Genomic DNA, 15417 nt, shown 5'->3' with positions numbered 1-15417 from the left:
AATATGAGGGTTTTAGGGCAGTGACAATACTTTGGATGATACTATATTACCGTACAATAATATATTCCATATAATATTATACATACATATTATAATAATGAATATAAGTCATTACACACTTGTCCAAACCCATAAAATGTACAACACCAAGACTGAACTTTAAGGTCAACTATGGACTTTAAGCAGGATATGTCATGACAAGGTCAGGTGGTAAGATATGTACCACTCTGGTGGAGGATGTTGATAATGGCTTAAGCTAGGCACATGCTGGGGTCAGGAGACATATGGGAAATACGGGAAATCTCTTTACCTTCCACTTACATTTATTGTGAACCAAAAACTGCTCTTAAAAAAATAAAATCTTTTTAAAAATCACTTAAATTAGGGGCACCTGGGTGGCTTAGGTCATGATCTCACAGCTAGTGAGTTAGAGCCCTACATCTGGCTCTGTGCTGACAGCTCAGTCTCTGGCTCTTTGAAAAAATAAACATTAAAAAAAATCAATGAAATTAAATCCTCAATTGGTTATCTAAAACCAAAATGGACAAAGCTGAAAATGAAAATCTTCAAGTTGAAAATATAGCCCAAGAATTCACTCAAAACACAACATAAACACCTCAGAGATTAAGGAAGAAAAAATATTTATAAGACAGATCCAGAAACTGTAAATTTGTCTGCTAGGAGGCAAAGAAGAAAAGAGTGAGAGGGGTGGGGGAGGTAACACACACACACACACACACACACACACACACACACACACACACACAAATTCTGGCAAGTTTTCCTAATGTCAAAGAAAGAAGCAAATCCTAAAAGATTCCAGATAAAGTTCTGCCTCCATTATGAGAACTGCCAATACATGTGCCTTGATTTAAGAGCAGCACCAGGAGTTCCATTCCATTTGCCCTTAGATCAAGGATTCCACAGAAGACTACCCAAGACTCAACAAACCTGGGCACCCAGGGCCATTTGGGTAAGATTAGCACCTTGTATTCCTTTATCCCTAATCAGCCTCTCCACAGAGAGAATTTGCAGAGTGTCTACCATATGCCAGATGCTGGGCAACAGTAACAGCTATACTCTCTATCCTCTCCTTTTCCTAAACCTTCTAGAATATAGTGTTCTGATAGACTGTGGAACACATCTCTTAAAGAGGTGAAGAGATGAAGAAGCTTGAATATTTGATCTATTGACTTCCAAACCTCACTGGGTGAAGGGGCCACCCTGGAAGCAAGAGTCCCACAGGATACCCTGTCTTGTCTTCACAAAGGCCAAGAACACCCTCCCACAGTTAGTGAATGTGCTTAAGCAGAGAGAGCCAGGAAGTCTGCCTTATGGAAAATAACTGTCCACAGGTGACCTCTGGGGCAGCTGGGGGGATCTGGGTAGATGAGTGCATGCAGGTGCATACCTACACACACATAAAATCAGCCCTAAGGTCAACTTCTGATATAATGTAGAAACATTGGGAGCATTAATGCTAACGTTAGGCACAAAGATGTCATCACCATATTTAACACTAACTTGAACTAATGCAATTAGATTAGAGAGAGAATTGAGAGGTGTAAGATTGAAACAAAGCAAAGCTATCTCTATTTTGAGATATGATTTTGTATCTGTAAACCCAGTAAATCCACTAAAATACCACAGCAAAATACAAGATAATTCAATCAGGTGGCAGTATGTAGAATTAAAAAGAAATCAATACACTCTATATAATAAAACAACAGTTAAAAGGTATAATGGAAGGAAGAGCCTATTCACAGCTAGGAACAAGCTTAATATGAAATGTGCAAAACCAAATGACAGGGGAAAAGAACTACTACCAAAGGATAAATAGTAATATGAGAAAGAGATGCTGTATTCTTGGAAAGAAAGACTTAAAAGTCAATTCTCTCTCAGTTAATTTAATGTAATCCAATAAAATACCAACAAGGTGGGGTTTTTGTTTGTTTGTTGTTTTGTTTTTACCTAAAACTAGACAAACTGATTCTAAATTCATACAGAAAAATAAATTTTAAAATATCTAGGAAAACTCTGAAGAGAAGAAATCTAAGAAATAGACCTCTTAGCACACTAATTAAAAATGTGTAACTGGTGACTGAAGAGACAGGCCAAAATGGTCATAAATAGACCAAACAGAGCAAAATAGGGCACTTGGGTGGCTCAGTCGGTTAAGCGTCTGACTTCAGCTCAGGTCATGATCTCGTGGTGCACACTCTGTGGGTTCCAGCCCCACGTCAGGCTCTGTGATCACAGCTCAAAGCCTGGAGCCCGCTTCAGATCCTGGGTCTCCCTCTCTCTCTACCCCTCTCCCATTTGCACACTCTCTCTCTCAAAAATAAACAAACATTAAAGAAAAAATTAATAAAAATAAATAGACCAAAATGTAAATAGGAATTTATATTATAAAGATAACATTTCAAATTACTGAGATGAAGAAGGACATTTTAATAAATGTCTGGACAGCTGAGTAGCAGTTTGGGAAAAGGTAAAGTTGTTTCCCAACTTCACACTGTACAGAAAAACTCCCAAATGATCCAAGCGTTAAAGGTAAAAAATGAAATACTAGAAATACATGAAAAATGGAGTGGGGAAGGGGCGCCTGGGTGGCTCAGTCAGTTAAGCATCCGACTTCAGGTCAGGTTATGATCTCATAGTCCATGAGTTTGAGCCCCACTTCAGGCTCTGTGCTGACAGCTCAGAGCCTGGAGCCTGCTTCAGATTCAGTGTCTCCCTCTCTCTCTGCCTCTCCCCTACTCATGCTCGCTCGCTCTCTGTCAAAAATGAACATTAAAAAAAAAGTTTTTTTCAATGGAGTGGGGAAGTCCCTAGAAGTTAGACTGCAAAATCCAAAGGCAATGTAAAATTGGTAAACTTGAATGAGTAAGAATCTTAACCTTATACGTGCCCCCCCCCAAAAAAAACAAACAACAACAACAACAAAACACCATAAGCAAAATTAAAGTCCATGAGTAATCTGGGAGGAGAGAAGTTTAAGATTTATATTATAAAACCTGATCTCTCTAATTTATGAAGATTACCTATATTCAAGAATACATGAACAACAATCCAAAATAAAAATGGACAAAGGATACACAGTCCTTAGTAAAAAGAAAAAAAAACATACAAATCACCATAATTTTGACAACTGTTAATGTTGGAGTGAAACAGGCTCAGAGGGTACACTGCTAATGGGAAAGTTAAATGGTACAACCCTCATGGAGAGTAATCTAGCTATCTCTACTAATAATACAGATGCATTTACCCTTCGACCCAGCAGTCCTACTTCTGGGAATCTATCCCACGGATATAACTGTACACATATAAAATGGCCTATGTATTTCACCTACCATTATACTTTCTAGCTCTATCCATGTTGTGTCAAATGGCAAGACTTCATTCTTTTTTGTGGCTGAATAATATTCCAATATATGTATTATACACACATACGTGTACACACACACACACACACCTGCTATATTGTACACCTGAAATAATGTAACACTATGTATTAACTATAATGAAATTTAAAATTAAATTAAATTTTAAAAATCCTATTCAGAAACGTTATGTAGTATACTACTTTTTCTATAACAAAAAGGAAATAGAAATACACCTTTGCTTTTACTTTCCTTTGAATAAAGATATATAGAAAAGATAACCAGGAATCTCATAAAAATTTTTATCTATAGAGAGGAGAACAGGCAGGAGAGAAGAGATGGAAGAATTCTAAGTGCAATTTTTTTAAATTTTTTATTATTACCTAGAATAAGAAAAATATTTTAAACATTCCAGAGAGAAAAATAACACACATGAAGACATGGCCTAAAAGGAAGTAAAAACTGAAATTATTTCAGATTTCTGATGAAACAGTATCACTAATGTTCTAAGAGAAAAGGATTTGAACCTAAAATTCTACAGGCCTAATTATTTTTCAAAATAAAGACATTCTCAGACATATAAGATTTCAGTTTACCATATACAAACTTTCTCTAACAAGAATTTCTCAAAAAGGTACTCCAGAAAAAAAGAGACAGAGAGGTTGGAAATAAAAAGCAAGGGTGAGCAAAGACACCAGCAAAATTAATCAAATGTCACTACATGTTGATTTTAAACAAACAAAAATATTTTAACAACTTGGAACTCAAGACATGAGAAGTGCCAAAGAAGATGGAAAGTGAGGTAAGTAAAAATACATCAGATATTCACCTCATTCAGGGACAACAGGTACTTTACCTGATGGTCCAAAGATATACAATAAATGTGTTTGTTAAAGTTATCAATGTAACTAATAAAAGAAAATAAATGGGAAGTATAACTTACAAACCATCAGTGGAGGGGAAAAAATGGAATAAAATAATCCAATCAACCAAAATTAGGCAGAAAGGAGGAAAACAAAAAAAGGCACATTGTAACAAAAAACATAAATAAGGTAAGTCCAAACACATTTTAAGTATGGGTGAAGAATAATTTTCTATTAAAAATAGAAAATCTGGGGTGTCTGGGTGGCTCAGTGGGCTAAGCATCCAACTTCACCTCAGGTCATGATCTCACAGTTTGTGGGTTTGAGCCTCGTGTCAGGCTCTGCCCTAATAGCTTAGACCCTGGGGCCTGCTTCAGATTCTATGTCTCTCTCTTACTCTTTGGCCTTCCCCCACTTGTGCTCTCCCTCTATCTCAAAAATAAATCAATACAAACATATTTTAAAAATAGAAAATTTGAAGAGAACACAAGCAGTGACATCTGTGACATGGCTGTACCAACTTCTTTCTAGATACGTCCCCTGAGGCAAAGGAAACAAAAGCAAAAATAAACTATGGACTTTATCAAAATAAGAAGTTTCTGTACAGTGAAGCAAACAATTAAAAGTAAAAGGCAACTTATGGAATGGGAGAAAATACTTGCTATTAACCTATCTAACAAAGGGTTAGCATCCAAAATGTATACAGATATAAAACTCAACACCCAAAAAACAAAGTATCCAATTAAAAATAGGCAGAACACATGAATGAACATTTCTCCAAGAAGACTCCCAGATGGACAAGAGACACAATCATTACTTATCATCAGGGAAATGCAAATCCAAACTACAATGAGATATAATCACACACCTGTCAGAATGGCTAAAATCAAAAACAAAAGAAACAATACCTGTTAGGGCACCTGGGTGGCTCAGTCGGTTAAGTGTCCGACTTGAGCTCAGGTCATGATCTCATAGTCTGTGAGTTTGAGCCCTGCGTCAGGCTCTGTGCTAACAGTTCAGAGCCCAGAGCCTGCTTCAGATTCTGTGTCTCCCTCTCTCTCTGCCCCTCCCCCACTCTGTATCTCTCTCTAAAATAAATAAACAACAACAACACAAAAACAAGTGTTGGTGAGGATATGGAGAAAAAGGAATACAGATGCACTACTAGTGGGAATGCAAACTGGTACAGCCATTCTTGAGAAGAGTATGGAGGTTCCTCACAAAGTAAAAAAAATAGAACAATCTTATGATCCACCAATCACACTAGTGGGTATTTATCCAAAGAATACAAGAACCACGAATTCAAAGGAATACATGCCCCCTTACATTTAAGCAGCCTTATTTAAATAAGCAAGATATGGAAGCAGCCCAAGTGTCCATTGATTGATGAATGGGTAAAGAAGATTTAGTGTCTATATATATATATATATATATATATATATATATATATATATATATACACACACACACACACACACACACACACACACACACACACACACACACAATGGAATATTATGCAGCCATTAAAGAGAATGAAACCTTGCCCCTTGCAATGACATGGATGGAGCTAGAGAGTATAATGCTAAGCAAAACAAGTCAGAGAAAGACAAATGCAATAGGATTCCACTCATGTGGAATTTAAGAAACAAAACAAAGGGAATAAACTAGGAGAAAGACAAATCAAGAAACAGACTCTTAATTATAGGGAACAAATTGATGGTTACCAGAGGGGTAGGGCATGAGAGAATTGATTAAACAGGTGATGGAGGTTAAGGAGTACACTTATCACGATAAGCACTGGATCAAGTATGGAATTGTTTGAATTATTATATGGTACACATGAAACTTATATAACACTGTATGTTAGTTAATTGAAATTAAAATAAAAATCTGAAATAGAAACTTTCATTTTACAATAAAAACTCCATAGGCTGTATGTAAAACACGTATCTAAAATAAGACAACACAGAAATAGTAACAATAACAGTGTAAGAAAAGATATAGTAAGTAATTCTTAGCATCAGAAAAAAATACAAAATTTTAGCCAAATGCACTAAAAAAAACCAAAAAGAGCATATCAACTTTGGGGTATGTCTAACAACACAGCTACCTGGAACCAGCAGATAAAAGAGATGAAGAAAAACTAAGAATATAGAATATTTAAATAATCTAACAAGTTTGATCTAACAGATATAAAATAGAGCATTAAGCACATTAAAGAACATTTTTCTCAAGAAGTCAGGGACCCTCACAAAAGAAAATTGGTAACATTTTAGGTAATGAAGAAAAAATATCATCAACTCCCATAAAGCAGAAATCATATAAGGCTTATTGACTGGACCCAATAAAATAAAATTAGATTCATCATCAAAAAGATAGCCAAAAACATCTATGGACTCAGAAACTATAAAACCCTTTGACAGTAACTCTTATATTTAAGAGAAAAATCAGTATAGAACCTGTAAACTATTTTAAAATGACTTGAGACCCAAATAAAACCTGTAGGATTCAGGTAAAACAGTTTTCAGAAAAACTGAAATACACTCATTAACCTTGCTTGATTCTTGTTATCTTTCCCAAGGAAACATTTCCACTGTGCACAGAAATATGCACAGAGGTTTTTATTGCACCATGGTCTGTCATGGTTAACATTTCTCTATTTGGACACTTTGTTCTTTCCAGATCTTTCTAGCTCCACGTTATGGAATATTACACAACAGTTCAACAGAATACAGTTCTAAGTATTGAAATGGAAAAATTTTCAAGATGTAATATTAAGTGAAAAAATTTTTAATTCATACAAAATTATTACATATACTTTTATGTTAGAATAATTTAACAAAAATGAAAACTAATGTATTTCTAGAGGTACATATCTATTTGACAGAAAAAAATGTCAGGAAGAGTAGCTGCTAGCCAGTGTGTTACTTTTAGGGAAAAGAGTAGATAAGAGGAATGACCGATGTAACATTCAATTAACTGTACTACTTTTTTTTTAAACTTTTAAAAAATGTTCGTTTATTTTTGACAGAGAGACACAGAGCATGAGCAGGGGGAGGGGCCGAGAGAGAGGGTGACTCAGAATCTGAAACAGGCTCCAGGCTCTGAGCTGTCAGCACAGGGCCGGATGTGGGGCTCGAACTCACAGACCACGTGATCATGACCTGAGCTGAAGTCGGAAGCTCAACCGATGGAGCCACCCAGGCACCCCTTAACTTTTTTTTTTTTTTTTTTTTACAACATGAGAGTATTTATGTAAAATCTGTGTAATAGAAAAAAAAGCTACCTATGTGAATTATCCTAAAATCATCATATAGGATTCCTCTCTTATAAACAGATTTTGCAGGAACCATTTATTCAGCTTACATAATTTTTTGCTCAGGCAAGTTTTTACTGATGAAGCTAGCCTTTTTTTTTTTTTTTTTTTTTAACCATTTGCAATCTTAGGTGAACATAAGGCATTAGACGATTTTCATTGATGTGTTGTTTAGTTATATCAGATTTCTAAATTATCAGACTAGAAAAACAGCTAAAATGGAAAGGGGAGAAGCTCAAATAAAGCACAATTTTACAAATCCTTTTTATTAATAATCACAAGGGTATCATCTGCAAAATAAATCTTCAAATCCTTAAATTCATCAATGTCAACATATTTTAAAGTCTGCATCTCAGGCTCACATTTAATACAAGGGTTTCTTTTAAGAGAAAACTCATCATTAACAGCACAAGATAGGAACCAAAATGTAAACTATAAATGTAAGAACAAAATAAAATGTTACATAAACAAAGTAAAAAGTGTGTACCCCTTTTCTCTAACTATACAACAAATTATTAAAATAATTCTCAGATACACTGGTTGTTAAACAGGGCAGCGGAAGTGTGAATAAGAAAGATACTCTAATTTAAACAAAATTAATAAAGAAATGTTCTGCATGGTTTTTTTTTCCTGTTTCTACTTCTAATCATTTATCATGCAAATGAAAGCAGTAATGGAAAATGTAAAGAAAACAAATTCTGCAATATACCAAAACCCATATCCAGCAAGAGATAAGATTGAATATCAGAAGGAAGGGGTCTGAAAATTAGCTGTCTGTACAATGACTGGGAGGGAAAACTGTTTTATTTAGCCTGGAGGGATTTTTTTGTAGCAAACTGACTAAATTAAAATCCAGTCTATTAAATCCAGTATCATACTAGAAAATGCCTTTTCCTTGCACTTTTAGATAAATTTTCATTGATCTCATTTTACGCATGATTACATTTTTAATGAGTTGTGCAATATTTCCAGGCTAATATTAAATCCCCTCTCTCCTCCTCTTCCCCCGCCCCCCACTTACTGCTTGCTGGATTAACATTTCTGATAAATTGTTGGACCAGAAAGAAGGAGCATTACCAAGATGAAATAAATTACTTCCATTTTTTTGCAGCTCTAAAGTGATAATAGGAGAATACAAATGCCTACTGCCTAATTATGCCACATCTTCCAATTCATTTTACAAAAACAATTATTTTATTTTTATGTAACAGGCATGTTACCTTGTACTCATCATAAACGACCCTGAACACTGCATGGTTTATTAGGAAAAAAAAAAGGTTTTTGTCACCATAACACTGATCAAGTAAACTTATGATCATCTGAAAAGAAGTAACTTCATAAACTAAATCATATGGCAGTGATAGACAATTAGAAAATCTAAACACTAAGAAATAAGTTTATTTTAAAGATAGAAATTATTTAAAATTAACTTCCAAGCAGAGTACAAAATGATATTATGCATAAATGCTTTAAGAGACCAGTTCCTGTGTGAGACAAGAGACCAGGAGAGTACCTTGCATACAGTCTCCCACTTTATGTAAGTAAGACCCATTTTTCTCTAGCAGCGTCTTCAGGCTTATATGCCATAAATAAAGATAATGTCATGGACACTACTGGAATTCCAGGCTCTACTCAAGAAAGAAAGTCAGAGAAATCATTAAAAGTGGGTCTAGGACCAAGAACTTTGTAAGAGAGTTCTTAAACATCTATGCTTCCCCCTGTATTAGCTATAACTACTTAATTCTTTGTAATGACTAAGAGAAAACTCTGTAAACATATTAAACTTTCTAATTCAAAGAATACAAGAACAAAATGAAATTCAGCTCTATGGTGCTTACAAGAGATAGGCCTAAAAAAATGGGCCTTGAAAGACTGAAAATAAAAATGTGGGAACAGATTTATCAAATACTAACTAGAAGACTGGTAGTGTAGTAATTTTAGTGATTTTTAGTAATTTTAGTAATCAATGTAGAAAATAAAGCAAAAGGATTTAAAATAAAGGGGGAAAAATCACAAGATTTATATACATAAATATGGAATTTATAGGTATGATTACATACATGGAAAGAATGTATGTATTTGCATGTAAGAACATAGATATATATTAAATTTGAGTATTTATGTTAAATATTTAGATACAGGAAAAAATATATATACACACATGTACATACACAGTACATATATGCCCACATGAATACACACATATGTACAAAGTATTAACTTGTATGCTCCCAACACATGGCTTTGAAACATAAAAATCACAACTGACAGAATTATAAAGGGAAAATGATAGAAGAAAGATCCAACATGTTAAATGGAGACATGAAAAAATTTTTTTGAAGTTTCTTTATTTATTTTTTGAGAGAGAGAGAGACAAAGCAATCAGGAGAGGAGCTGAGAGAGAGAGAATCCAAAGCAGGCTCCATGCTGTCAGTGCACAGCGTAACATGGGGCTCAATTTTCATGAACTCTGAGATCATGATCTAAGCCAAAATCAAGAGTCACCTGCTTAACTGACTAAGCCACCAAGCACCCCTGGAAGATATTTTAAGAAGACACAACTGAATTTCTAGAGATGAAAACTACAATGTATGAGATCAAAAATATCCTGTATGGAAGAGACTAGACCAAGCAGAAGAAAAGATTAGTCAACTTCAAGACATGGCAATAAGAACTATACAAAATGCAACACAGATAGAAATAAAGACAGGAAAAAGAATTAACAAAGCATCAGTGAACCATGGGGCAACCTCATAGGGCCAAATATAAGGTAACTGGCATCCCTAAAAGGATGAGAAAGCAATACATATTTGAAGAAATAATGACTGAAAAATTTCCAAGTTTGTTGAAAACCATAAGCTCATTTTGTGGGTGGCAGCAAGCATAAAGTGGGCACCATGAAGGCCTCAGATAGACTCCAAGAATATATAAGATGGTGGAGTACTGCCTACTCACTCCCAAATGCCACTCCCTGCACTCTACCACATGCCAATCTTTGCACCTAATCATGTCACAGCCAAGTCCTGTTTCTCATACTTTCTGTCTCAGCTTAAGAAGTCTTCAAGGAAAGTGGTCTACTGGCAGCAGGTATTTAAGATACCTCCCCTGCAGCTACACAACTCTGGCACCTAGCTGTGCTACAACTCCTGTAATGACACCCACATATGCTGGATGTACAGGGACCTAGCCACTGTGGACAATGTCACCCAGGGCTATCATGACATGGGGGCCCAGCACAGCACCCAATCCCATACAATCCATATCATGAGGGTGGAGGAGTTCATGGGCAATCAGTTCCACAACCTCAAGATTAAGTTTTGTTGCCACACTGGGTCTTGGATTGACAGTAAAGGCCAAGGTTTACTGCCAAAAGCCCCAACACCTTCTTTTAGATGCGAGGTCCTCCCCATTCCCACATCTGCCCAAATAAACTCATAGGGACACAAAAATACAAGAATCTCCCATGAACCCCAAGCACCAAAAACAAAAAAATAAACAAAAAAAACACAAGAAAACTAAGGTACATGATAATCACCAGGCTTAAAATCAGTGATAAAGAGAAAAATGTGAAAAATAACCACAGAGGGAAAATGGAGACATATTAGATACAGAGTAATAAAGATAAAACGGACAGTACATTTCTAATTAAAGACAACATAAGCTACAAAATAGTGTACCAAGATCTTTAAAATACTAACTGGGAGGGGGAAAAAAAAAGAGGGGCACCTGGCCTGCTCAGTTGGAAGAGCATGTGACTCTTGATCTCAGGGTCATGAGTTCAAGTCCCATAAGGGGTATAGAGATTACGTAAATAAAAATTTAAAAATTTTTAAAAAAGGGAAATAGATGGAAAAATGCAAGTGAAATAAAGACCTTCCCCAGACCTACAAAAACTCAGTCAATCACTAGTAGACCTGCAGAACAAGAAATGAAGCAAGTGCACCAAACAGAATGAAAATGATACCAGATGGAAACCTCAAAGCACACAAAGAGCTGGAAATAGAAACTACAAAGGTAAATAAAAATAAAAACTTGCTTTTTAACTGAAATCTCTAAAACATTATCAACCGTTTGAAACAAAAATAACGCAATTTACTGTAGGGATTTGAACACACATAAAAATGAAATGTGTTGACAACAGCTTAAAGGCCAGGAGAAAAGGAAGTAATACCATTGTAAGGTTCTTACACTGTACGTGTATCACTTAAATGTTGACTGTGCTATGTTAAACCTGTGTAATATAAACCCCAAAGCAACCAATAAAACAGTTTTAACCTATAAGACAACAAAGGAGACAAAATAGATTCATAAAAATAAAAAACTCATCTAAAAGAAAGCAGAGGGGCACCTGGGTGGCTCAGTCAGTTGAGCGTCCAACTTTGGCTCAGGTCATGATCTCATGGTTTGTGAGTTTGAGCCCCACATTGAGCTCACTGCTGTCAGTGCAGAGCTTGCTTAGTATCCTCTGTCCCTGTCTCTCTCTGCCCCTCTCCCTCTTCAAAACTAAATATAAACATATTTTTTTTATAAAAAGGAGAAAATGAAGATAAAGGGAACATAGAACAGAAGGAACATACAGAAAACAAATAACAAGACGGTAGATTCCAACACAATCATATCAATAACCTTATTAAGTGTAAATGGTCTAAAACCCTAATTAAAAGCTGGGGATTGTTAAATTGGGAGAATAAAGATGCAACACCAAACTCTATGCTGCCATAATTTTTTTTCAAGTAAAAAGAATGAAAAAGATACTCCGTACTAGCAAATTGAGAAAAAAGTCGAAGTGGCTGTGTTAGTATTAGACAAAGTAGATTTTAAAACAAAGACTGTCAAGGATCAAAGAAAGTCATATCATAATGATAAAGGGGTTACTTCATTAAGAGGGCATAAAAATCTCAAATATTTATGTACCTAATAATACAGTTTCAAAATACATGAAATAAAGTAATTCAGTAATTGACAGAACAGTAGAAAATCACTAAGATAGGAGATATGAAAAACAATATTAACCAACTTGATTTAATTTATATCCATATAATACTTCATCCAGAGACAGAAAAATATATATTCATTTCATATGTCTCTAGTCTAAGATGGAGTATATTGGGGCTATACAAGAAGTGTTAAAAAATTATTAAGTATTCAAGTCACACAAAGTAGGCTGTCTAATGACAATGAAATTAAATTATTAATCAGTAGCAGAAAAATCTCTGGAAAATCCCCCAATATTTAGAAACAAAATAAGATATCCATGGTGTGTAATCCATGGGGAAAGTAAGAAATCAAACAGAAATTACAAAGTATTTTGAATTAAAAATAAAAACACAATTTATGGATTTCTGCATCGTATTTCTTAGGAAAAAAACTTCTCCAAAGACAATGCAGGTAACTAGGGGTTACATTTAGGAAGCTCATCCAGTATTTTAGGTCTTAGATGCAGTACCAATTTCAACCTTGAATGAAAATCTTCACCTTGGCATTAAAAAAAGAAGTTGGTGTCATCATGACTCCCCAGCTCTTATACTCATGGTGCAAAAGGGAGGAAGTCAATTTTTTATGGTCATTTCTAGTTCTACCTCTATGTCCTCTCCAAAAAGTAACAGAAAAATTCTAATAAACTTAACAAATTTAAACCAATAGCCAAATCTGACCAATTTCTGGATATATTTGTCATTTTTATCACCAAAACAGGTTTCAGGGAATTCAAGGGTATTAATAAAAATCCATGCCTGTGACTGAGCAATTTAACTATTTTTAATGATGGTGAACAGTAAATACATGACCAGAAAGATAAAATATTAACATCAAAGTGAAATAAAGTCTCAGAAAGTACCAATGGCCTAAAGGAATGCAGTAGAAAATTTAACAGACTATAAAGTTCACAAGAGAACATGACAAGAATCTAAGACTCAAAATAGTAAAAGCCAGTCTTATATTTGTTTAACCTACTGAAAAATTCTCTGCAGTCTGGACAGCCACGGTCTAAGACTTCAGCAATGAAAATGTAATTAAAATATGCTAATACTGGACAAGAAAATAGTAAGACCTGAGGATGTGGAAATGTCTCCCACGTTGCTCAGGTGGGTAATATGTGAGCATGGAAAGGAGATGTCAAGGGGTGGTATGGAGAAACTGCCAAAGTCCCAAAAAATGTTTCTGCTGTTAGACAAGCCTGCAGTCAGAAAGGGGGGAGGAGGGAGGATTTGTTAATAAAATCATTTCACAGACCTTTGTCCTAGTCTGCGTGCCAAGGACAGGAGCATCCATTTCACGTGATTCTGTGAGAATTCAGTGAAGTCAACAAGTCTAGTGGAGACGAATTTGACAGCAGTTTCTAAAAGAAATTTCATAATGGGCCTAAAAAAGAGCTACAATATTTCAGTACAAAAGTACCAACTTTGAAATCAGAAACCTCTACGTTTTCAAAGTTGGCTCTACTATATTATAAGCTCTGAGAACTTGGGCAAGTTTCTTATCCGTCCAAAGCCTCAGTTCTTTAAATCAAGAAAAGAGAAGTAATACCTTCTTCATAGGCTTGCTATAAGGACTTGCTCACATACATAAAGAACTAAACTCAGTTCTGAGCACACATCAAGGCCTAACTCAACAGTACCAATTACTAAGAATAATTAGGGCTACCTTCCCTAAAGAACCAGAAAATGCTGGCTGACACTGGCAAGTAAACGTAAGATTGTTCTTTTCAAGGAAGCTGAAGACACATGAAAAAAATCAGATTTACAAAATTAAATAGTGCTAATTTAAAGTGAATAATGAGGCTGTGGCAAGTATGCTCCAAAGAAAGCTGCCATCAGGACACCTGGGTGGCACAGTCAGTTAAGTGTCCTACTCATGATTTTGGCTCAGGTCATGATCTCACTATTGTGAGATCAAGCACCAGGTCAGGCTTCAAACAGGGTGTGAAGCCTGTTTATGATTCTCTCCCCCTCTCTCTCCCTCTGCCCTTCCCCCACTCACACATGCATACTCTCTCTCTCAAAAAACAAAACAAAACAAATAAGTGCCATCAATTATTTACTCTCTGTGTATGAACAAAGCACTCTCCCCATCAAGAAATGGAGTCTAATTGAATTTGGATTTTAACTTAGGTGGAAGTGACACTGTAGTAAATGCAGCCCTAGCCTTTAGGGGGCCCAGGCCAGCCACACGAAGAGAACATGTGGAGAAACAGCAAAACATGAGACATTTGAGTGAAGGTTTCTTGGAACTTCCCTCCCAGCCAAGATGCCAAATGAATGCAACCAACAGAGTAACCTTAGTTGTTGACATCCTATGAGGCGGGAGAACCACCCAGCTAAGTAAGCCCAGTCAGCCTACAGAAACATAAGGGGAAAAATCTATCATTTTAACTTCCAGGCAAAAGAGAACTGAAACATAGACTAAAGCAGCCACTATCAACTGTATTTATCTGTAGCCTCTGACTTTCAGAGCGGTTCAAATTATCTTTTCTCCTTTAACGTATTTTCAGAAGTTTGTCTGTATTAGGAGTTTCAGACAATGTTGGAAATGAGCACCACCCCCATAAGTAGAAGGGAGAGCTGCAATTTCAGAAACATTCTCTTTGCAGGGAAATGACTTAACTCACTGGACAGGGGCCCCAAATAGAGACCCAGGCAGTAAAAGCACCAAGAACACCTCTAGTAGAGGGGTGATTCTTTCTTTTTTTTTTCTAATGTTTATTTATTATTGAGAGACAGAGAGACACAGAGCATGATCAGGGGAGGGGCAGAGAGAGGGGGAGACACATAATCTGAAGCAGGCTCCAGGCTCCAAGCTGTCAGCAGAGCCTGACGTGGGGCTCAAACCCACGAACCATGAGACAATGACCTGA

General features: G+C 35.8%; 1 pseudogene; it reads left to right on the top strand.

The window, feature by feature from the left end:
* The first annotated feature begins 10442 nt into the window (after window positions 1–10442).
* LOC109270616 (60S ribosomal protein L18a-like) lies at window positions 10443–10957 on the top strand (annotated as a pseudogene).
* The last annotated feature ends 4460 nt before the right edge of the window (window positions 10958–15417 follow it).

This window comes from Panthera pardus, unplaced genomic scaffold (genome assembly GCF_024362965.1).
Source record: "Panthera pardus isolate Hobbes unplaced genomic scaffold, ASM2436296v1 HiC_scaffold_19, whole genome shotgun sequence".
NCBI lineage: Eukaryota > Metazoa > Chordata > Mammalia > Carnivora > Felidae > Panthera > Panthera pardus.
This window is presented reverse-complemented; position numbering and strand designations above follow the sequence as displayed.